The sequence below is a fragment of the Bufo bufo genome, chromosome 1 (genome assembly GCF_905171765.1).
Source record: "Bufo bufo chromosome 1, aBufBuf1.1, whole genome shotgun sequence".
In the NCBI taxonomy this organism is placed as follows: domain Eukaryota; kingdom Metazoa; phylum Chordata; class Amphibia; order Anura; family Bufonidae; genus Bufo; species Bufo bufo.
Window position 1 is genome coordinate 814,880,084 of NC_053389.1, and position 25,188 is coordinate 814,905,271.

The 25,188-nt window shown below is 47.9% G+C and overlaps 1 long non-coding RNA gene across 1 annotated transcript; it reads left to right on the forward strand.

Annotated features, from left to right (window-relative positions):
* The first annotated feature begins 2,597 nt into the window (after positions 1–2,597).
* LOC120986607 lies at positions 2,598–24,798 on the forward strand. Its single transcript, XR_005775706.1, has 3 exons — positions 2,598–2,608; positions 16,790–16,797; positions 24,697–24,798. It is a non-coding gene; the product is annotated as an uncharacterized LOC120986607 (long non-coding RNA).
* Positions 24,799–25,188: the final 390 nt, after the last annotated feature.

Below are 25,188 nucleotides of genomic sequence, written 5' to 3' on the forward strand. Positions count from 1 at the left end.
AACTATCGCTAAGCAAACCTTAATATAATTAACGTAAAGATCTATAGTTATTGTATTTAGATGTAAATCGGCAGTGTTTAAATACATACTACACACAATGCACTAATTGTCTTGTAAGTAACTGTAATTGAAATACATATTTTTTTTCAGTAGTGAACAAGTGCATAAAGCACATTGAACAAACAAAAAAAGAATACAAGATTGACATGATTGAAATGAAAAAGCTGCTGCATCGCCTAAATAAGAAGGTGCGTGACATGGAGCAAAAGCACCTTCTCAGATAAAAAAAATAATAATGGACGAGCTATTATCGCAGCTCAAAAAGTTGCCCTAGAGGCGTGTTTTATTATTATGTAGGCAATAAATACCTTTTTTCAGTTTGATAACGCGTGCTTTAGTTTTTTTATAATGTTATGGTGTAATTTTATAGGTTAGTTGTAAGGCCCCTTTATTCCAGGGTCAAACTCATCTGGATCAGAACAGACTGCAGTAGGTACATGGTAACACTGTAGTATACAGCCCACACATAACTTAGCAGTGTTAAAACCTACAACAGCAAGTATCTGTAACGGTGGAGTATAAGGCCCACACATAAGTCATCAGGGTCAGGACAGACTTCAGCATCAGCAGCAGGTAGATGGTAAGGGTCCAATATAAGGCCTACACATAGCTCGGCCTAACTCAGCAGGACAGGCAGCAGCACGGGCAGGCACTCTGGCACAATGCCTAGGGGGGTCCTGTGACCCCGCATCAGCAATCGCAGAAAACCTGCGGTTTGCTGCGTTTCAGGGTTATTCGGGTCTCTGGTGACCCGATAACCCGGAACAGGATCTTTTCTGATTTGCTGCATGGGCGGGGGTTAATTCCCCCGTTCTCTCCTCTCCTCCTTTCGGCCGTTGGACTTCGCAGAGAGGAGCCTGCTGCCTGATCTTCACAGTGCACCCCCTGATCTTCACAGTGCACCCCCTGATCTGAGTCCAGCACCCCCTCTATCGATCCTCCACAGTGCCATCTGGCACTAAAAGGTAGGTTAGGGACAGGGTAGGAAAAGGTTTAGTTCAGGCAGGGAGACTTTAGGGAAAGTTAAAGTTTTTACTGTTGCATCATCCTCTTAGGGTGTCTGGGGTCCACAGCACAGCTGGGGGCGCAACCCTTCTTTTTTTTTTTTTCGTACGCTGACAGTGGCTGGCACTCTTTAGCGTCCGGCCACTGTTAGGCTGGGTTCACACGGGCGTTGCAGGAAAATGTGTTTGTAATGTGTTTGTAATGCGTTTTGCACTCGCGTGAGAAAAATCACGCATGTTTGGTACCCAAACCCGAACGTAGATTGTATTTCCCCTTTTAACATAGTCATAAGGGAAAATAATAGCATTCTGAATACAGAATTTATAGTAAAACGGCGCTGGAGGGGTTAAGAAAATAATAAAAAATAAATTTAACTCACCTTAGTCCACTTGATCGCGTAGCCTGGCATCTCCTTCTGTCTCCTTTGCTGAACAGGACCTGTAGTGAGCATTAATTACAGGTAAATGACCTTTGGCGACGTCACTCCGGTCATCACATGATCCATCACATGATCTTTTACCATGGTGATGGATCATGTGATGACCGGAGTGACGTCACCAAAGGTCCTTTACCTGTAATTAATGCTCACCACAGGTCCTGTTCAGCAAAGGAGACAGAAGGAGATGCCGGGCCGCGATCAAGTGGACTAAGGGGAGTTAAATTATTATTATTATATTTTTTTTTAACCCCTCCAGCGCTGTTTTACTATGCATTCTGTATTCAGAATGCTATTATTTTCCCTTATAACCATGTTATAAGGGAAAATAATAATGATCGGGTCTCCATCCCGATCGTCTCCTAGCAACCGTGCATGAAAATCGCACTGCATCCACACTTGCTTGCGGATGCTTGCGATTTTCACGCAGCCCCATTCACTTCTATGGGGCCTGCGTTGCGTGAAAAACGCAGAATATAGAGCATGCTGCGATTTTCACGCAATGCACAAGTGATGAGTGAAAATCACCGCTCATGTGAACAGCCCCATAGAAATTAATGGGTCGGTATTCAGTGCGGGTGCAATTCATTCACCTCACGCATCGCACGCGCGGAATACTCGCCCGTGTGAAAGGGGCCTTAGTGCATTGCCCACCCCACCGCTGATCAGCTTTGGACGGCTGATCAGCGAGTTAGAATATTATATTTTTTTTTTTTCACATTTTTTTTTTCCTGTTAGGTTTAGGGAAAAGTCCGGGAACACCCGTGCCTCCACACACACGCACACCTAATAAAGATTTACATGCACACACACAAGCAGACACACACTCCCTTATGGCTTGCCGGACGTTATCGGCCGAGGAGGCATACGCCCTCTTTCCCTCCGAGTCAGAGAGCCCCAGTGAGGACGAGGATGACCCCACGTTCCTTTTGTCATCCGCGTCGTCCTCATCAAGCGATGATGAGCCCCCACGGCGGCAGAGACGCTGCCAGGCGGATCGAGGGGACCCCCATGCTAGGGACCCTGTGGTCCACCCTAGTACGAGCCACTCTGGGGCTTGTACTAGTTTTCTGGCCCACCAGGTCAGTCCACCTGAGCCCCCTGCAGGTGAACTTGGCTGGTGTACCCCAGAGCGATTTGAGCCCGTGATTCCTGATTTTGTTGGACAACCAGGAATCCAGATTTACACAGTGGACTTCACTGAATATTACTTTTTTAGTCATTTTTTCAGTGACCAACTGGTAAATCTAATGGTGGAGCAGATGAACCTGTACGCCCAACAGTTCGTCGCTCAAAACCCGGGCTCCTTTTTGGCTAGGCACGGTGGCTGGACCCTGGTCAGAGCAGCCGAGATGAGGATATTTTGGGGCCTCGTGCTGCACATGGGCCTAGTCAAAAAAACTAGTGCCAGGCTGTACTGTAGTGGGAACGTCCTCTACCAGACCCCACTCTACAGTATGGACATGACACGCTCCTGGTTTGAGGCCATCCGGAAATTCATTATGCAGATAATGCAGCATGTCCCCCCCCCCCCTCCCCGAGGTGATCCTGCCTATGGACCGCATGTACAAAATTAGGCCGGTCATTGATCACTTCGGGGCCAAATTTTTGGAGGCCTACATACCTGGAAGGGAGGGCACAGTTGATGAGGTCTCTCATTGCGTTCAAGGGGAGACTCTTGTATGTTCCCTCAAAGCGGGCGAGGTATGGCGTGAAGCTGTACAAACTTTGTGAGAGTACCTCAGGGTACAAGTTTCGTGTGTACGAGGGGCGAGATTCCCGTATTCAACCCCCCAGAATGTCCCCCCACTCTGGGTGTTAGCGGGAAACTTGTGTGGGACCTTATGCACCCACTGCTAGATAAGGGTTACCACCTTTTACGTGGATAACTTTTATACTAGTATCCCCATGTTCAGGTCCCTCGCCGCCAGATCCACGTCCGCTTGTGGGACCGCGCGAGAAAAATCAACGTGGCCTCCCTGCCCACCCCCTCCAGGTACCTATCCTCAGGGGTGAGACCCGTGCCCTTACCAGTGGAAATCTGCTGCTGGTCAGATATAAGGATAAGAGGGATGTCCTTGTACTGTCCACAATTCACGGTAACAGAACGGTTCTCAAGCCTGATTGCATCAACTACAATCGGTATATGGGAGGAGTTGATCTCTCTGATCAAGTCCTCAAGCCATATAACGCCATGCGCAAAACGCGGACATGGTACAATAAAGTTGCGGTCTACTTGGTGCAGGTTGCCATGTACAACTCTTTTGTACTGTTCCAGTGCGCTGGCAACACAGGGAAATTCCTCCAGTTCTATGAGGCAGTCCTCAAGGCCCTGATCTTTTCGGACTGGGAAATAGCAGGCCGGAGTACCTTGGGAACTGTAGGCGCCCGGATCGTCCCTGGCCAACACTTCCCAGGTGTGGTCCCCCATACTGGAAAGAAGGGACGGACCCAAAAAAAGTGCAGAGTGTGTCACAGGAGGGGGATACGGAAGGACACCACTACTCAATGTGACACGTGCCCCGATCATCCGGGCCTCTGCATTGACAGTTTTAGTACCACACTTCCATGGAAAGAAAAAGGGGGTCAGTCAGCACATCCCAAAGCGCAGGGGCACGTTGCTATGGCTGAGAACAAGACTGTTAAACAAAACATGCAATGCAACAGCTCACTGCAAACCAAATAAAGTAGAAAATTGCATCATAATTGCAAATGCTATACTAATAAGTTAGAGATGCTTGGCAAATCGTTTCGTACAAAATTATTTGAGCCCGTCTGCCGCACGTCAAGGCGATCTCTAGTTAGACTGGTTCCTAACACTAAATTTTACCTGTTATGTGCCATGACGGCTATCATATAATTCAGGAAGTGCAGGTTCCACATGCATGCTGGATCCGCCAGAATTTCTGTCATTTTTGGTGCCAAAATGGCCTCCATTATATCCACCGAAAGCAGTTACCAGCATGCATGCCGGGCCCACTCCACACCACCCCTGGCGCCAAAAGGTCACCAAGGACTGCAATTAGAGTCCACACACTATCTCTTTCCTGGTGCCAGATGGCACTACACCCCTCAAGGTATTTAAAACTGATTTTACAAGTGAGGGGGAGCAGGCCAAGCTATATACTAACACTAATTAAAATCAGCCAATGGGGCAGACGAGCTGGTCAGGAGTGCACGACTAAGGAGGCAGCCACACCTCCAGCACAAGCTGCAAAGAAAAAGGGGGTCAGTCAGCACATCCCAAAGCGCAGGGCCATTGGCTGATTTTAATTAGTGTTAGTATATAGCTTGGCCTGCTCCCCCTCACTCACTGAAGCCATCTGGCACCAGGAGAGAGATAGTGTGTGGACTCTCATTGCAGTCCTTGGTGACCTTTTGGCGCCAGGGGTGGTGTGGAGTGGGCCCGGCATGCATGCTGGTAACTGCTTTCGGTGGATATAATGGAGGCCATTTTGGCACCAAAAATGACAGAAATTCCGGCGGATCCAGCATGCATGTGGAACCTGCACTTCCTGAATTATATGATAGCCGTCATGGCACACAACAGGTAAAATTTAGTGTTAGGAACCCGTCTAACTAGAGATCGCCTTGACGTGCGGCAGACGGGCTCAAATAATTTTGTACAAAACGATTTGCCAAGCATCTCTAACTTCTTAGTATAGCATTTGCAATTATGATGCAATTTTGTACTTTATTTGGTTTGCAGTGAGCTGTTGCATTGCATGTTTTGTTTAATACACTTCCATGGAGTACTAACTTAAAAATCCCCTTCCGCAATTTTAATTCCATTTAGCCTCTGACAATCGATAAAAACTATGGTTCTCGGACTTGAGACACAAAAAAAAATTTGTTCAAAAAGTTAGTAAAACTAAAATAATTTAAAAAAAAAAGTATAAAAATGATTTTTTTTTGTCACCTTAGATAACAAAAAATTTAATAGCAAGCGATCAAAAAGTCATATAGCCCTCAAAATAGTGCCATTAAAACCGTCCCCTCATCCCACAAAAACGGAGCCCCTACCTAATACAATCGGCTAAAAAACAAACAAAAAAAATGACTCTTAGACTTTAGAGATACAAAAAAAGAATTTGGATCAAAAAGGATAATATAGTCTAAAACCTAAATAATTGTAAAAAAGTAGACTTATTAGTTATCGCCGCGTCCGTAAGAATCTCTTCTATAAAAATACCCCATGACCTAACCCCCCAGATTATACACTGTGCCAAAACAGCTATTTTTGGCACTTTTCCATTTCAATCTGTTTTTTCCGGTAACAAAGCAAGGGTTAACCATCAAACAAAACTTAATATTTATTACCCTGATACTGCAGTTTACAGAAACACCACATTTGTGGTCGTAAACTGCTGTATCACTAAATGGCAGGGCGCAAGAGGAAAGGACTGACATGGTTTCTGGAAGGACGATTTTGATGGCCTTTTTTATTGACACCATGTCCCTTTTGAAGCCCCCCTGATCCACCCCTAGAGTAGAAACTCCCTAAAAGTGACCCCATCTAAAAAACTACACCCCTCAAGGTATTTAAAACTGATTTTACAAACTTTATTAACCCTTTAGGTGTTCCTCAACAGTTACTGGCAAATGGAGATGAAATTTCAGAATTAAAATTTTTGGTAACCTTACCTCACAAAAATGAAGTATAGAGCAACCAAAAATCATATGTATCCTAAAAATAGTCCCAACAAAACTGCCACCTTATCCCCTAGTTTCCAAAATGGGGTCACTTTTAGGGAGTTTCTACTCCAGGGGGGTTGTAACAGAACACTGTGTAAATAAACCGGTCCATAAAAATCAGCCCTCCAAAAACTACTCGGCACTCATTTCCCTCTACGCCCCGCTGGGTGGCCGTACAGTAGTGTACGACCACATATGGGGTGTTTCTGAAAACTGCACTCAGGGCAATAAAGACAGTCTTGTTTGGTTGATAACCCTTGCTTTGTTAGTGGGAAAAATGGGTTAAAACTAAAAATTTGGCAAAAAATAGAAATTCTGAAATGTCATTTTTATTTGCCAATTACTCTTGTGCAACACCTAAAGGGTTAACAAAGTTTATAAAAACAGTGTTGAATACATTTAGGGGTGTAGTTTCTTAGATGGTGTCATTTTTATGGAGTTTCTACTCTAGGGGTGCATCAGGGGGGCTACAAATGGGACATGGTGTAAATAAACCAGTCCAGCAAAATCGGCCTTCCAAAAACCATACGGCACACCTTTCCCTCTACAACCTGCCGTGTGCCCGTACAGTAGTTTATGGCCACATATTGGGTGTTTCTGCAAACTACAGAATCGGGGAAATAAATATAGCATTTTGTTTGACTGTTAACCTTTGGTTACTGGAAAAAATGGATTAAAATGGAAAATTTGCCCAAAAATTTAAATTCTGAAATTTCATCCCCATTTGCCAATAACTCTTGTGCAACACCTAAAGGGATAACAAAGTTTGTAAAACCAGTTTTGAATACCTTGAGGGGTGTAGTTTCTAGAATGGGGTCATTTTTGGGTGGTTTCTATTATGTAAGCCTCACAAAGTGACTTCAGACCTGAACTGGTCCCTAAAAATTGGGTTTTTGAAAATTTCTCAAATTTCTAGATTTGCTTTTAAACTGCTTTCATAGCCTTATTTTTTTTTTCTCTTCTGGACTTCAGATTTGGAAAAAATTGACACTATTAAAAAAAAATATGGCACTATATTAGCTTGGCTAAATTGCTCTGTTTGTATTTTCTCGAATATTCGCTATATTGCTATATATTCTTGTTTTAGAATATAACGAATATTCTTAAAATGAATATATAGTACTATATTTACTGCCATATATTATTTTTTAATTAACTTCGCATTACGCGATGTTTACATTTTAGATTAATCGCAATCGCGAAAATATTCTCGAATATGAATATTCACGAATATGAAATAAATATTCTAGCGAATATTTGCTAAATATCGCAAATTCGAATATGGAACCTGCCGCTCATCACTAGTGGCTGAACTTCTGGGATGATGAGGCGAGAACATGACAAACCAACCCATGATTCAATGGTGAATATTTATATAAAATCTCTGGTTACGCTGAGCAGACCACCACCTTATTATATGTGACAAGCTACTGGGATACTGCTGAAGAGTATAGCCTTCTTGTGGTTTAACACAGTCTACCGAGCGCACTACAACCAACAAAAGTATATTCAGATAAAGTTCATATATACTATAAAGCAATATAATCCATTATCTGTAGCTCTTGACCTTGGTGAAGAATGTCTCTCGTTTAGGTGTGTTTTTTTTTTTTCTTTTGGATATGAAGTTTATAAGCAATATACCAATATTCATAAATACCTTGTTGTCTTCCTGGTAGTTCCTCTCCCCCTGAGTTTGCTGTATATTCAAATGCTAGATCTAGAATGTGCAAATATACCATTTGGCTGATTCCGATTGGTGGATTATGCTTGTTTTCCAGGTAATTCTTGATATTGCAATGAGCAGGACACTGGGTCAGTTGGGGCTGCTGTGCAGTGGGTCAGATTTAGGTGTAATTAAGTTCGTGACGCCAGTTGCAGCTTGCGCAGGTACTGTAGAAGGGCCCTTTAAGATGGTATGAGCACACGTACTAGGTGAGGAATGCCAGAGGGGGATATTGTCTCTGTATTGTGTCAACGGTGTCTCCTACCTTAGTACGTCTGGACTCCTGTATCCTGGCTCACATGCAAAAAATTGAGTGTTGTAAATAGGAGTAATGGAGGAATGATAGAATTCCACACAGCAAAGAGGGTCCAACTTGTCTTTACTTGATGTTATCTTATGCAGCTCTAGATCCATACACTTATGCAGCATTAGCCTTGGGTCCCAGCAGGTATTGGCAATATGTGTCAGGAATTATATATATATATATATATATATATATATATTCTGCATCTAGTACATATGCCTTTAAGAATCTGGCAGGTATCTGTCTTCTGCTCTGTCTTGGGTTCTGCTTGGTTTGGGCCTGACTAGCTATGGAGGTACTTATCTTCTCCTTGTATTTGGAATCTGTACTTACAGGACTGCTCGCAGGGAATGGTGGTTTCTTCCTGGAGATCTAGTAGTTCTGAAGTTGCTGCTTTCTTTGTCATCCAGCTGAGGTAAGGAACTCAGGCTGGGAATGTTGATCTGGGCCTTAAGGAGGCCTAAATCCTTGGTTGGGATCCCTGTTTCTGGGAGCTCCTATTCACACAGCCTACCCCAACAGGGGGTGGCTGGTACACTGCCTAGAACTTTCTGTCCTCCCTCTGAAGTAGGATGTGGGAACATTCCACTCCTCCTCAGATAAGGGAGGCTAGCCTGGAATGGTATATTCCAGTCTAGGTATACTAACTGGCTTTATTCTGTCTACATATTGCTGCCACCTGCTGGTGTACATGGATATTACAGCATAAATACAATGCAACAGGCCTGGAAAATGCACATTATGGGGAAAATGATGCAAACTTATACCAGATGACATTATGCATAAACCTAACATTATGAAGCAGGGGAACAGAAGTTTAGTGACATACTTCAGGATGTTACAATATGACCTTTACAGCTGCAAAAAACCTTAGCTGCTAAAGGGGATCTATGAGTAACTAAATACAATCCCCTCTGCCAAACATTTTCTGCAAATAAGACTACTGAAACATTGAGAAATTTCTGACCGTTCCTCCCTGCAAATGTATTTCAGTTCTTCATTATATCTGGGATGCTTTGTATGCAAAGCTCTTTTCAGGTAATGTCACAGCATCTTTTTTAGGGTTACAATTAGAGCTCAGACTTGGTCATTCCAAAACACAAATCCTCTTTCTCAGCCATGGTTTAGTTACTCGCATGCTTCGGGCCATAGTCTTGTTGCATCACTGCTCTTCCAATAGACCAAAGAAAACCTTGCCCCGCCTGCCACTTGGGAGCCGTTTTTCAGCAGAAAAGAAGTGCGTTTCCTGAACGTGGAAAAAAGGAGCACAGTACGTACTGATCTGTTAAGAATGTGTTTGCAATCTTCTCTGGGGCAATGCTGTTAGTGACAATGATGTGACAAACTCCTTTCAATTAAATTTAATCAATAGGTAGAAAAGTCAGGGTTTTATTAGAAAAAGCATAGGGAGGGACTGTCACTCAGAACTGTGTGTTTCATGTTGAAAAGCAAATGAAATTCTGCAGGAACCTGATTTTTCAGTACATGAGCAGCCAACCTTTAAACAAACAAACAAACAAGTTTCTGCAGTTCATAAGTGTTATAGGCTTATTGCCAGCACCTCCATCATAAAAAGCATACATTCTGCTGCAAACTTTGTCCCATTGCCCCTTTTCTAAAGACTTTTTTTTTACTACAATGTATAAGTAATCCTTTTGGGACACAACCTAATTTATTTTATTTTTTTTCCATTTTCTTTTCCTTCCAAGTGCCATAATTGTTTTTGTTTTTGTAGTTGTACATTTTTCCCCAATTAAAATTTTTATTAAGTTTTATTATTTATGATACAGTAAAAGATAATTAATATAGTGTTAATACAAATGAAACAAAGAACTTAATCCAAAAAAGGATCAAAGAGACAAAAAAGGAAACAAGAGAAGTATCTCTACAATCATACTGTTCTCTGATGTTGAGGAGTAGAGATGAGGGAATTTCTAAAAAATTCTAGTTGGCTAGTTCACCGAATTTTTCGAAAATGTTCGGTTCGCATAGGGAGTCTGCTGTGGTAAAGAATGACAGGCATAGCTCTTAGAATCACTGCACACTTCACAGCACAGGAGGCCACAGAGTGGCACAATGACAGTGTGGAGATGGTGGCAGCATCAGGAGGCCACAGAGTGGCATAATGACATAGTGTGGAGGTGGCAGCAGCATGAGGAGACCACAGAGTGGCAAGGTGACATAGTGTGGAGTTGGCAGCGGCATCAGAAGACCACAGCATCAGAACAGTAGCTGAGGCAGGCAGCCAGAAGAAACCGGTCTCTTTTGTTAGTTTTGGTGTGGCACCATTGATGATCTAGTCTGATGCATCAGGCATTGGTGGGTGGAATTTCTGGCTGATCCACGCCTGATACATCTTGATAAAGGTCAGTCTCTCCACATTTTAGGTGGACAGGTGAGTTCTTCTTGGGGTAACTATGACCCCCGCTGCATTAAACACCCGCTCGGATGCCAGACTACTGGCTGGGCAGGACAGCTTTTCCAGGGCAAACTCGGCCAGTTGTGACCACAAATCCAGTTTGGCTGCCCAGTAGTCCAGCGGATCTTTAATGAGAGCTGGCAGGGTGCACTCAAAGTATGCCGCCACCTGCTGGTTCAGGTTCTGCTTTATGTCTAGCTGCTGGTGAGTAATTTCTCTAGGCGGGTGAAGAAAGCTGCTCATCAGCAACTCTAGACTCAGGCTGCTGCTGATGGAGCTGGTACTGCTCCTGCCACCCCACGCCTTCCCAGAAGCCATGGCAGTGGAACGTGAGCGCAGAGGGCCCCCTGGTCAGACCTGCGAGCGGAAGGACAATGGCGCAGATAGGCAGCGGCCAAATGACTACATAAAATGTCTCGGTAGTAGTTCAGCTTGTCCTCCCTCTCAGCGGGTGTAAAAAAGGCCCATATTCTTGACCGGTAGTGAGGGTCCAACAAGGTGGAGAGCCAGAAGTTATCCCTCTGACTAATGGTGACAATTCGGCACTCACTACACTAGTACTATATTCTACGTCTTCGCGGATTCTCAAAGTGCCGATATTCGCGATCAACGCTAGTCACTACGCAAACTTTAGGATGTCTTGCAGATGGGGGAAGACTTCAGGAATCGCTTGACAACCAGATTGAACACATGTGCCATACAGGGCGCATGGCTCAGCCCTCCTTGACACAGCGCCAACACCATGTTCTTCTCATTGTCGGTCACCATGTTTCCGATTTTGAGTTGTCACAGAGAAAACCAGGATTAGATTTCTTGAGGAAGGACACGGACCAGTTCCTCCCCTGTGTGACTCCGTTTGCCCAGGCAAATGAGGTGCAGAACAGTGTGACACCGCCGTGCCCTGCACATGTGGTATGCTGGAGGGGCACTGTGAATTGTCCCTGCAGTGGAGGCTGAGGACACTGTGGAGGATGAGGAGGCAGAGGTGCATATTGTTGCAGGACCAACGGCGTGAGCAAAAAATGGGGGGGGTCAGTCAGCACATCCCAATCCGCAGGTGCACGCTGCCAGTGCTAGAAACATAAGGGAAAAAAAGACAATGCAACAGCACTCTGCAAACACAAATAAAGTGCAATAATGCCTTAATTATAGAAAACATTCTGGTGCTAATACTATGCTTATTTTACAAATTTGAAATTCTTGCCAAATACATTTTGTACAAAATTATTTGGGCCCGTCTGCCAAACATCAAGGAGATCTCTATAAGACTGGAACCTAACACTAAATACTACCTGTTATGTGCCATAATAGCCACCATAAAATTCAGGGAGCGCAGGTTCCACATGCATGCTGGGTCCACTCTGTTTTTTACAATTTTTGGTGCCATAACGGCCTCTATTAAATCCAGGGATGCAGGTACCAACATGCATGCTGAGCCCACTCTATACCTCTCCTGGTGCCAAATGGCACCCAAAAAATACAATGAGAGCAGGCCTCAGCTTTATACTTACTCTAATTAAAATCTGCCTATAGGGCAGACAGGCTGGTCAGGGGCGCAAGACCAACTGGAGTCAGCCACTACTCCAGTACAACTGCAAAAAAAAGGCGATCAGTCAGCACATCCCAATGCGCAGATGCATGCTGCCATGGCTAGAAACATATAGAAGAAAAGAATGCAACAGAACTCTGCAAACACAAATAAAGCAATAATTATAGAAAACATTCTGGTGCTATTACTACGCTTATTTAGCAAATGTGAGATTCTTAGCAAATACATTTTGCACCAGCAACTTGGACAGGAGCACGTTCAGCTTCTGCACCGTTGGATGAGTGCACGCATACTGTTGTCTCTTGGCAATCGCTTCGGTGATCGATTGCTGACGGAATGACAGAGTAGGAGGAGGAGCAGGACCAGCAGATGGGGAAGGACAGACAGCTCCCTTCAGCTGAGGTGGTGGAGCCTTATGCAGTGGTTGCTGGGCAGGCTGGAGTCACGGTTCTCCCAGGCCACTTTATGGTGATGCTGCATATGTTGACGCAGGGCCGTGGTGCTAACATCGACACCCTAGCCACGCTTCTGCCCACAGTTTCTACATATGGCCATGTTCACCTCCTCCGGCGGCTTAACAAAAAACTGTCACACACAAAGTAGGTTATTTTACCCCAAACACTCCGCACGGACTGACTGCTACCTCTGCAAACCAGTGCAACGCTACTTCCCGGGCAGGTAGGCTCCTGTGAAGTGTGTGGTCTACTCCGGGCACATTTGGCTACCAACCTCCCAATGCTGCCGCCCGGCAAGGCTAGCGACTTGCTGGCTCCACTGCTGCCTCCGTGACAAGCTGCCACCCTCTTCTCCTGACGAAGCCCTTCATCACCCGGCTCCCAAGTGCGATCATCTACATCATCATCATCATCATCATGCTGGGTTGCTGGTCAAGACACGACCGCTGGCTGACACTGGGAGCTCAGGCCTCTCGCTGCGACTCCTGCTGCTACGGCCCCTTACTCTGCTGCGATCTTTGCCTGCACCAGAAACATTTAGGCCTCTGCCACTCCCCTGTCCAGGGCCTGGCACTTCTCTGCCTGACATACCGTTAGATCAGATAAATAAATAAAAAGGAAATTAAAACACCCCAAAAAAGGCTGTAATTTTCGCACTTCACCACACAACCGCTAATAAGACCGTTTTTCCCACTAATATAAGCCAAAAAATGCTTTAGAACATATAACAGCACCACATGAGGGCAAATAAGACGTAGAAATATTTCCTTGTAATAAACCCTGTTAATGGCTGTATCAAACATCACTTGCACCCCAATAACAAGAACGGTTTGCTGGAATTAGAGCTGTATAATGGCAATTTGGATTCCCAGTCAGTGCAGCAAGGTGTAATAGGATTGTTCCTATTACCCAGGCTGTAACCTCCCCTACTGAACCCTGTTCTACATAAATGCTGTGGAATGATTCCTCCTTATCCTTTCCCTACACATTGACTAATCTTTCCCTGAACTTGTAAATCGTTTTTTCAGCAAAATGAAGTATTTCCTAGCACTGTCCCTAGCGCCTGCTGACTTCTCTTACTGCACTAAGTACACAAAAAAAAGGTAGAATCCAAGATGGCTGAGGCTGTTTATAGGGCTGTGACATCACAGGGCTGGCTGGCTGCCGATTGGCTGCATGCATGGCATTATGGATGATCCCGCCTTCCCAGAGTTCCTTTCTCCATGTCCTAACACGTGCAGCAGCCAGTTTAGGAAAAAAATAAATGGCCGGACTGGGGAGGGGGAAGGGGGTGGAGGCCCACATGACGGGGGGTTTTGTTTAGGGAGCCCCGGGGGATGCTAGTATTAGCATAGCAGGAGAGTTGGTTAGGTGGTGGGTGGGGCAGGCGGATCCGGATTGGTTGATTTAAGGAAGAGAGGAGGAGCGAAGGGGTTAAATAGAGCAGGGAGAAAGAAGACTGTATCCATTTTGGTTATCTAAAGAAGCTAGCTGGCCATACCTGTCTTGGTGTCCCGACGATGGAGCAGCTGGAAGCAGCGATCCGGGAGTTTTGGGCATCAGCGGAGGTTCATGGGTCGGCATGGGCCCAGGAGCAGGTTCGGATGCTGCTGAGGGGGGAGGCTGAGGCTCATGTCCTGTCTCAGCCACCTGTAATATGGCCGCCGGCTCACTATAGCCCCACGCCATCCCCCCTCGGGCTCAGCACCGTGTCCGGAGCCCTTCACAGGACCCTTCATGTTGGGTGCCTCCAGCGTCAGCTTCTTCCAGGCCCCGACGTGGAAGGAATCCACTCTGTAGGTGTCACGAGGGTATCGAGAACCACGCCTGACTCCGTTATACCCGGGGTCAGGAAGTCGCAGCGGTTGGCTGCACGCTCTATTTAAGATAGGGCTGTTTTCCTTATGGTAGCTTTCTGGGTTTGCTTTGCAAACCCTTTTGGCTCACTCAGGGATCCGTAGCTCTTTCTCCTCAGCTGTTCCTTGTCCAGCACTCCCAACCTCCTTATATTCCTCTCTCACACTTCTCTGGTTGCCAGAGATAGAACTTCCTGCCTGGACATCTATTCTGACCTTCTGGAGCTGTGTTGTTGCGTTCTCTAGTAGTTGGTCCAGAACGCTACCCTCCGGATCCCTGTTGGACCTTTGTGGTCTATTGTGATCGCCCACCTGGGTGTATGTGTTTGTCTGTTTTGTCTGTCCTCTCCCTGGTGTTTCCCTCTTAGTGATAGTGGTGAGGACTAGCGATCCCACCGGCCCATTCACTATCTAGGGCTCATTTTAGGGAAAGCCAGGGTTTAGGCAAGTTATCGCCGCACGGCTGAGGAACCCGTCTAGGGACGTCAGGGCAGTCAGGTGCCAGCCGCAAGGGGAGTTAGGGGTCACCACCTTTCCCTCTCTCTTGGGCAGGGCTTTCCCTTTTATCCTCTCTGTGCGTGACGTCGATCATTACAGTAGGTGGAGCCCCAGGGGTGGCCGGGCCCGGCCATCTCCTTCATCCAGCGGCAGCAGCGGAGGTTCTGGACCAGGTGCGGCGGGGGGGCCTCCCTAACTCCTGGTAGGGGGGGTAGCCGTCCGGTGAGGGAGGAACAGGCTGCAGTACGGGGCTGCTGTGCTGGAGGAGGATGTGAGCAGCAGGCCCTCTGCTCAGAGTGTGAGAAGGAGCTCCACCCCCAGCGCCTCTGGAGTTAACCCTAGTGTCCCTGGTCTGAGTCCTGCGAGGGGACAGGGAGAAGATGCAGCATGGTGGATCCTGCTTGTCCTGGAGGGAGCTGCCTTACATCTGGTCCCAGCTCTGCCAGGAGGCAGAGTGAAGATGGGAGCTCTGCCCCTCAGGATCCGGTCGTAGAGAGGTGCGACGGCTGCGTCCCTGGTCCCAGCGGTTCCAGGGGACGGTATGAAGATGGCGTAGCTGCAGGATCCGAAGGTCTTCTCCAAGGGATCGGTCATCTGGAATCAGGAATCGCGGCTGATGGGGACACAACACCCAGGCAGCCAGGTGAGATTTCTTGGGGACCATTAGCTCAGGTAGTGCAGGGCAAGGGGGTGGCAGTGGGCCTCATTTGGATTTAAGCAGGGGTTTAGGGCAGTTGTTGGGGGGATTGGCAGGTTTGGTGGCTAGCTGGGTAGTGGCGGGGGGGAACCCCTTTGCAGGCGTGGGGGGTGCAGGGTTCGTCTGGAGGTTTCGGGTCAGGGGGGGAGCTTTGGCGGGCGTTACCGGGCGTTGGGGTGTCAGTGCAGACGCAAGCGGGGGCTGAGGTAGAGGAGGATGGTGTGCGGGTGGACGATAAGGCAAAAGGGGAGGTGTATTTTTTTTTTTTCGAGGGGCCTTTGGGGGCTCATTTGAAGGCATAGGTTCGAGAGTTGATTTGGAAGGGGGAGTATGTAGAGATATTTTCTCTGCTCCTCCTTCAGAGGTTTAATTTGGATAGGGGGAAAAAGGACGAGGGTAAAAAAGAAGAGGAGGAAAAAACGCTGTTTTAGGTTAATACCGTGGACGTTTGCCAATTGGTTGCAGGCGTTTGCGATTTGGGCGAGTGTGATTGGAGAGAAGGTGCCGGAGAATTGTTCAGCGCTGTTTTGTTATCTGGACGCTATAGGAAAAGCATATAGGGTTAACAGGGGTGTTGCCTGGTTGCGTTACGATGAACAATTCCGGCAACGGAAAGCAGTGCGTCCGGAAATGAGGTGGGACCACAAGGACATTGCCTTGTGGCTGAAGGTGACGGTGCCTGTTCGATCGGGGCAGCCCTTTCGGGGGGGAAAGGGGGAGCGGGGTGGTCTTCCTGCATGGCAATGGCATCAGAAAAAGGCTTGTGCTTTGCCTTTAATGAGGGAAGTTGTCGATTCGGTGTTAAATGCAAATTTAAACACGAATGTTCAGGTTGTGGGGGGAACCACAGAGCGGCGAGATGCTTTAGAGGCGGGAAACAGAAAGGGGATGCTAATAGCAAAGGGGGTGACGCCGGTCAGACTGGGAAGGATGGAGCCTTTTCTCGCTAGGTACCCGGACAGGGATGCGGCGGCTTTGCTTGGGATGGGGTTTGCTCACGGTTTTAGGATTCCGTTCGTGCAGTGTTATTAAAAAAAGAATTTGCGGTCGGCCAGGGAGCATCCGGAGGTGGTGACAGATAAACTAAACAAGGAAGTGTTGTTGGGACGAATGTCGGGCCTGTTTCATGAGCCGCCTTTTGTGGATTTGCGAGTGTCGCCGCTGGGAGTAGTCCCCAAGAAGGAGGAAAAATAATTTTCACCTGTTTTTTCCGAAGGGTTCTTCTGTCAATGACGATATTGACCCCGTACTTTGTTCGGTGGTATATACGTCATTCGATTGCTTGGGTGAAGCGTTTTGGGTCTGGCGCGCTTCTAGCAAAAACTGATATTGAAGCGGCGTTTAGGTTACTGCCGGTGCATCGGGATTGTCACCATTGTTGGGCTGTTTTTGGAAAGGGGGTTTCTTTGTGTATCGGTGCTTGCCCATGGGGTGTTCTTTGTCGTGTGCCTATTTCAAAAAGTTCAGTTCGTTTCTGGAATGGGCCATGGTGTACTCGTCAGGTTGTGCATCTCTGATTCACTTCCTGGATGATTTTTTGTGTATAGGCCCCCCGTGTTCGCGGGTTTGCACCCTGTTGTTTGAAACGTTATGTTCGCTTTTTGATTGGTTTGGGGTTCCGTTTGCAGCGGAAAAAACTGTGGGTCCGGTAACGGTATGGAGTTTCTTAGGGTTGCGATTGTTTCTGAAAAAATGGAGTGTAGATTGCCGGTGGATAAATTGGAGGATTTAAAAGGGGATCTGGCGAACGCTCAATGGAAGAAGAAGAAGTTACAACTACGTGAGCTTCAATCACTGCTTGGGAAACATGCCCATGGGAAGGGATTTTTGCACACGGTTGGCTAGGGCGACCGCGGGGGTGGTTTCTCCTCGTCACTACGTTCGGCTGGGGAAGGAATTGTGGGCGAACTTGACGGTGTGGAGCTAGTTTCTGGAGAGGTATAACGGTCGCTCGTTATATATGGGAGAGGTTGTTGATTCATTTGATTTTGAACTGTTTACAGACACTGCGGGTGGTTCTGGTTTTGGGGCACTCTGTGGCGGTCAATGGTGTGCTTGGCAGTGGCCGGTGACGTGGGTTGAGCGTGGCTGGGTTAGGAATTTGACGTTACTGGAGCTCTTCCCAATTGTGGTAGCGGTGTTGTTGTGGGGAGACCGTTTTTGGAATATGAAGATTCGTTTTCACTGTGATAACATGGGGGTGGTGCAGGCTATAAATGGTTTGTCGGCGTCTTCACCTTTAGTGGTACGGCTTCTTCAGCGCTTGGTGTTGGAGTGCTTGTCGCTCAATGCATGGGTGGTGGCGGTGCATGTCCCGGGGGTGGAGAACTGTATTGCTGACGCCCTCTCTCGTTCACAGTGGGATCGTTTTCGTTAGTTGGCCCCGGAGGCGGAAGCTATTGGCCTATCTTGTCCGGCTTGCCTGTGGGATCTGTTGGAGCAACCGTGACTGGGCTCATTCAAGCATCATTGGCGCCCGGTACGTTGGCTATGTATTTGAGAGCATGACTTCATTGGGAGGCTTGGTGTGTTGATCTGGGGGTGAAGGCGGAGGATTTGGAGTTGGCATTGTTGATGTTTTTGGGTCACTGTAAGGAAGAGTGCTCGTCGGTGAGTAAGATAAATGGTTATATGGCTGGGCTGACTTTCGGTTTTAAAATGAGACGGTTGTACAATTTTACCAAGTCCTTTCTGGTTGCTCAGGCGTTAAAAGGTTGGCATAGATCGAGGACCGGGGAGGATACCAGGAGGCCGGTATTGTTCGCATTATTGTTGGAATTGGGGGGGCCAGTTGAGGGGAGTGTGTAATTCAGAGGGGAAAGTCAGTTTATTTTGATTGGCTTTTTCACTGGCGTTTTTTGGGGCTCTTAGTTAGGGCGAGCTGGTTTGTCCGTCGGTGCGTAGACCGGGTGGGCTGATGAGAGATGATGTGGATTTGTTTCCGGATAGGGCGGAGTTCGTTATCCGTCGATCAAAGACCGATGTCGAAGGTACAGGTTGTAGAGTGGTTTTGTTTTCAGTTGCGGAATGTGACATGTGTCCGGTCGGCTGTCTTTGGGAGTATGGGGCAAGGGTGGAGGTAGGGCTAGGTTCACTGTTAACACACGCAGACGGATCCTTTTTGTCCCGTTTTCAGTTTTCGGCAGTGTTTTTCAAATGTTTGCAACGGTTGGATTGGAGCGGGAGGGTTACTCCAGCCACTCGTTTAGGATTGGGGCGGCGACTGAAGCTGCAAGGTTGGGCATGGGAGATGAGGTCATAAAACCTATCTGACGATGGGAATCTGCGCATTTAGGTCATATGTTCGTCTGAATCGTGTGTAGGCGGAAAAGGGGGGGCGCGTGTGGGGATAATATGTTGTTTAATGATCGCAGTGTTGTTCTTGCATGATGTTTTCTCGTTTCAGGTGCAGCACCCGGCCTGGTATGAATTTTGGGGCATTCATATGTTTTTTGGGGAGCAGCCCGGGCAGTAGTTCGGCCGGACGGTCAGCAGCTAGGTTTTGACAGGGCCTCGGTATTGGTAAGATAGATAGGGCGTAGGGGCATGATTTGGAGGGGGGTGCTGCCAGAAGTGCATCGTTTTGTAAGGATGAATAGGGCGCCTGATGTGTTTGTAATCCCCGCGGGGGAAACGATTTGGTGGCAAGGCCTATCAGGGAGCTGGTGAGAGACATCAAAGTGGGACATGTTACGGTTGTGGTCATTGTTCCCCGGTTTGGTGACTGTGTGGTCAGACATAGTCCCGAGGTGAGTTTGGAGAGAGGCGAGGTTGGTGGAGGTGGTGAATAAGGCCCGGGAAAAAGTTAATCGGGCGGTAGGACGCTTCATGGCGAGGAATGGGGTGGTGGTGGTCAGGCATAGGGAGTTGGAAAGCAGGGTCGGGGCTTTCTGGAGGGCAGATGGGGTGCATCTGAACGCGGTATGGGGTGGATATGTGGTGCTTGGCGCTACAGGAGGGAATTGAGGTGGCCCTGAGGATGTGTAGGAACGCGCAGAGTTGAGGGGGTCAAATCTGTGCGTTGTGGGGGTTCCTTGGAGTTGGTGACGGTGGAACTTTAGGACATTGGGAGGGCCCCACGGTTGGGGCTGGACTCCCATGGTGGCCGAGCTGTTGTGGTGGATTGAGGGGGGGCATTCTGTGGTGCTTCCGAGCTGGGGGTAATGGCTAGAGGCAAAATGGCTCACCCTGGTTCGGCAGCTAGGGGTTTTGGGGCTTCAAGGACATCCCCCGTTAGGAGAAGTCATTGTTAAGAATTTCACGGTTATTTTATGTTTATATTTATATTAATAAACGGCTGCTGTGGCCAATACATTCCAACAAGTGTCTGAGTCTTCTATGGGATTGTTGGGTGTATTGGTTTGATGGGGTTGACAGAATAAGAGAGAGCAGGTAAGTGTGAGAGGGGCGAGCAAAATATAACCAATACCCCCGTCATGCGATTCGTTACCACGAAGCGCAAGGAAGTTTGGATTCGGTGCGAATGGAATAAACCCTTTAATTTGGATCGAATTCCACTTCATCAGCTTCGATTCGCTCATCTGTATTGAGGAGTGTCCCACGCTGAACAAACTTTCAGGAATTTAGCAGTGGTCTCCTGCAGAAGGGCCACAGAGTACTCAAAAGATCGCAGATCCGGTATTCTGGCAGACAGATCAGGCCTCAGTGGTGGAGCTGAACATCTCCAGTAGAGGACATTTGTAAGTATGTGGAGGAGCGGCCTGGCACCCAGGGGTGCATCTAGCCTTTCTGCTGCCTGAGGCAAAAACTGAAACTGCACCCCAACCCCCACCCCATGTCAATTTCTTAACCTAACCCCTTCCCTCGAGCCCTACTGTTAAAGACATACTGGGATAACATTACATAGAGCGCTACAAAACATACCGGGTAAGGCTACTTTCACACTTGCGTTCGGGGCTCCGCTTGTGAGTTCCGTTTGAAGGCTCTCACAAGCGGCCCCGAACGGATCCGTCCAGCCCTAATGCATTCTGAGTGGATGCGGATCCGCTCAGAATGCATCAGTCTGGCACCGTTTGTCCTCCGCTCCGCTCAGGAGGCGGACATCCGAACGCAGCTTGCAGCGTTCGGGTGTCCGCCTGGCCGTGCGGAGGCAAACGGATCCGTCCAGACTTACAATGTAAGTCAATGGGGACGGATCCGTTTGAAGTTGACACAATATGGCTCAATTTTCAAACGGATCCGTCCCCCGTTGACTTTCAATGTAAAGTCAAAACGGATCCATTTGCATTATCATGAACAAAAAAAATGGTAATGCAAACGGATCCGTTCTGAACGGATCTAAGCGTTTGCATTATAGGTGCGGATCCGTCTGTGCAGATACCAGACGGATCCGCACCTAAATGCAAGTATGAAAGTAGCCTAATATAGCGCCACATACTGTGCCCACTGTGCTTCCCAATACTATACTGCAGATAATCCGCCTTCCGCTGCCCCCACCTGGTGCTGCCTGAGGCAATCTCCTCACCTCATTGGTGGTGCACCCTTGCTGGCAGCAGGACCCCAGATAGGCACCGGACTCTACAAAACTTTGGCGCATCCCACGCCAGTCTATATGTAAGACCGCTTCCCAGGCGTAAAAAATGGTAAATGAGACGGACCTGCCGGCCCTACCCCTTCCACACACCATTTCTTTTAGACCTGGTGTGAGCGGGGAAAAGTCGCAGATTGTGGCGCAAAGGACCTGCACCAAAAATATGGCTAATATAGATGTAATTGTTTAATAAATGACCCCCATAGTGTTCAAATAATAGCATACTGCCTGAATAAATACCGCCATACAGTACTCATATAATACCAACATACAGTGACTACATAACAGCATCATACTGCAAGACAGTACCCAGATAATACCATCATACGGCCTGAATAAATACCGCCATACTAGCCCAATATATAGATAACACACTGATACTGCAATACAGTTACTCTCACTGATGGTCTAGGGGTTAACCCCGTCAGCCCTGTTGATTAGGGGTGTCCCGATCTGACACCAGGCACTGAGTGACAGGTAAGTACCGTGCAGTGGTTCCTGCGCAGTATATTTCTGGGACAGATGACGCCCTGCGCGGTGTGCACCAGCTTCTCCCCATGAGTGATGTCAGAACCTGAACGACCACATCCCTTGGTGATCTCCGAGGTGCGGTATGTCCGGGCTTATTCACACAGTGCCGTATAATAATGCTGTACTGCAGCAATCACCACAACAAATGTCTTTACCACAATTCCACAACCTGCAACGTTCTGCTGAGACCCTAATGAACCGGGACTTGTTCACATTGCAGGAATACAGTGCAACGGGGGTTCATGTCCCTGGAGGTTATGGGGTCACCTCCCTGCATGGGGTACACAGGAGACACCCCGTGTGACAGCCTCACACAGGACAGCATTACTGACGGTTTCCAAAAATCACAGACACTCTCCATAAGGTCTCATGCACACGACGATATGTATTTTGCGGTGCAGATGCAGATTACGTGCATTTTTTCCGCGTGGATTTTCGTCCAGAAAACTGCAGCATAAGAAGGTACCAGCAAAGTGTACGGGATAAACCTCATGTACACAGATTATTTTTTTCTTAGGTGTGAAAATTGACCGGCCGTACGGATTTTGAAATCAGCAGCGAGAGACCTGTGTATTTCTTCTGTGGATTCCCCCGTTTTCAATGAAAGGATGAAAATCCGCACCAAATCCAAACCAAAAAAGGGAAGAAATGGAGCTGATAGATATATATGTGTGTTTGTATATGTATATAGGTGTGTATATGTGTGTGTGTATATACCGTATGTGTGTGTATATACCGTGTGTGTGTATATACTGTGTGTGTGTATATATGTATGTGTATGTGTGTGTGTATATATATATATATATATATATATATATATGTGTGTGTTTGTGTACGTGTCGTGTGTATCCTCCACAGTGCCCCCATAACAGTGACCTCCTGATGGGAGATCTCAGGTTGAAAGTTACATAGTAGAAGGAGCAGCTTCTCCAGCAGCACAGAGTATTTCAGTAGGGGTCTGTAGATCATACATTGCAGTGGAGTCCAGCACTAGGACAGGATTACTTGGCGACATTCGGATGCTTTCACATCAGAGATTTTTGCAGCATAAAAAACTGTAAATACTTCACCTCCAAATCCTGTAATCGGCGCACATGTACCAGGAGGAGCCGTCCGAGCACATGTACCAGGAGGAGCCGTCCGAGCACATGTACCCGGAGGAGCCTTTCCGAGTCCTGACCCTGCCGAGGTGATGGAGCTTACAGGGGTTTCCTGCTTGGTGGAAGTTACCCCCCTATCCATAGGTTAGGGCAGGGGTGTCAAACTCAAATTCATCGGGGACCGCATCAGCAGTTTGGTCACCCTCAAAGGTCCGGTTGTATCTGTAGGACTATGTGTCCACTCTTTATTATCATAAATTATTGTCACTGCATTCAATTATTAATGTGCCAGTAATAAGCCCCCATCACGTGCCAGTAACAAGAGCCCCCATCACGTGCCAGTAATAAGCCCCCCATCATGTGCCAGTAACAAGAGCCCCCATCACGTGCCAGTAATAAGCCCCCATCACGTGCCAGTAATAAGCCCCCCATCACGTGCCAGTAATAATCCCCCCCATTACGTGCCAGTATTAAGTCCCCCATCATGTGCCAGTATTAAGCCCCCCCATCATGTGCCAGTATTAAGCCCCCCCATCATGTGCCAGTATTAAGCCCCCCATCGTGCCAGTATTAAGCCCCCCCATCATGTGCCAGTATTAAGTCCCCCCATCATCATGTGCCAGTATTAAGTCCCCCCCATCATGTGCCAGTATTAAGTCCCCCCCATCATGTGCCAGTATTAATTCCCCCCCATCATCATGTGCCAGTATTAAGTCCCCCCCATCATCATGTGCCAGTATTAAGTCCCCCCATCATCATGTGCCAGTATTAAGTCCCCCCCCATCATGTGCCAGTATTAAGTCCCCCCCATCATCATGTGCCAGTATTAAGTCCCCCCATCATCATGTGCCAGTATTAAGTCCCCCCCATCATGTGCCAGTATTAAGTCCCCCCATCATCATGTGCCAGTATTAAGTCCCCCCATCATCATGTGCCAGTTTTAAGTCCCCCCCATCATGTGCCAGTATTAAGTCCCCCCCATTGTAATAAGCCCCCCTAATGTGCCAGTAACACTATTTAAAAAAACAAACAAAAAAAAAAACACTTATACTTACCTCAGTGTCAGCGATGCGATGCAGACTCTTCCTGTGTCCCGCGCTGTAAGGCTCAGGCGGTGCGATGACGTCATCGCTCCGCCTGCGCCGGCCTCTGATAGGCTGCCGGCCTAGTGCCTGCAGCCTATCAGAGGAAGGGGAAGGGACACGCCTCTCCCTCCCCTGCACCTCCGCTGACACAGGCAGGTTAGGCTACTTTCACACTAGCGTTCGGAGCGGGTCCGTCTGATGTTTCATCAGACGGATCCGCTCCTATAATGCAGACGTTTGCATCCGTTCAGAACGGATCCGTCTGCATTATTACTTAGAAAATTTTCTAAGTCAGAAAGTAGCCTGAGTGGATTCGTTCAGACTTTACATTGAAAGTCAATGGGGAACGGATCCGCTTGAAGATTGAGCCATATGGTGTCATCTTCAAGCGGATCCGTCCCCATTGACTTCCATTATAAGTCTGGACGGATCCGCTCGCCTCCGCACAGCCAGGCGGACACCCGAACGCTGCAAGCAGCGTTCAGGTGTCCGCTCACTGAGCGGAGCGGAGGCTGAACGCTGGCAGGCGGATGCATTCTCAGTGGATCCGCCTCCACTGAGAATGCATTAGGGCCAGACGGATGCGTTCGGGGCCGCTCGTGAGCCCCTTCAAACGGAGCGCACGAGCGGACACCCGAACGCTAGTATGAAAGTAGCCTTACAATGGAGATGAGCGCAATGGAAGCGCTCATCTCCCTGTGCCCGGCGGCTGCGGCTCACTTAGGGGGGGAGAATAAAAGGTGAAGGCTGGCGGCCGGCGGCGGCTGCGCGGGCCACATGACGAGGTCTGGTGGCCCGGATTCGGCCCGCGGGCCTTGTGTTTGACACCCGTGGGTTAGGGAATAACTATTAGATCAGTGGAGGTCCTACTGCTGGGACCCCTGCCGACCACTAGAACGGGGGCTCCATACCCCCTGCTGCCCCCTGAAAAGAACAGAGAGGCCGGTCGGGCATGTGTGCGGCCGCTCCACTCATTTCTATGGATATTTCGGAAATAGCCGAGTACAGCGCTCCACTATCTCCGGAACGCCACAGAACTGAGGGGAGCAGCCGCTCTGTTCTTTTCAGGGGGTACGGGGCCCCGTTCTCGTGATAAGTGGGGGTCCCAGCCGTAGAACCCCCACCGATCTAATACTTATCCCCTATCCCCAACCACTGTGAATACCCCTTTAATGTAAACACCTGAGCCCCACCTGGGATTAACAAGACCCTAATCAGGCCAGG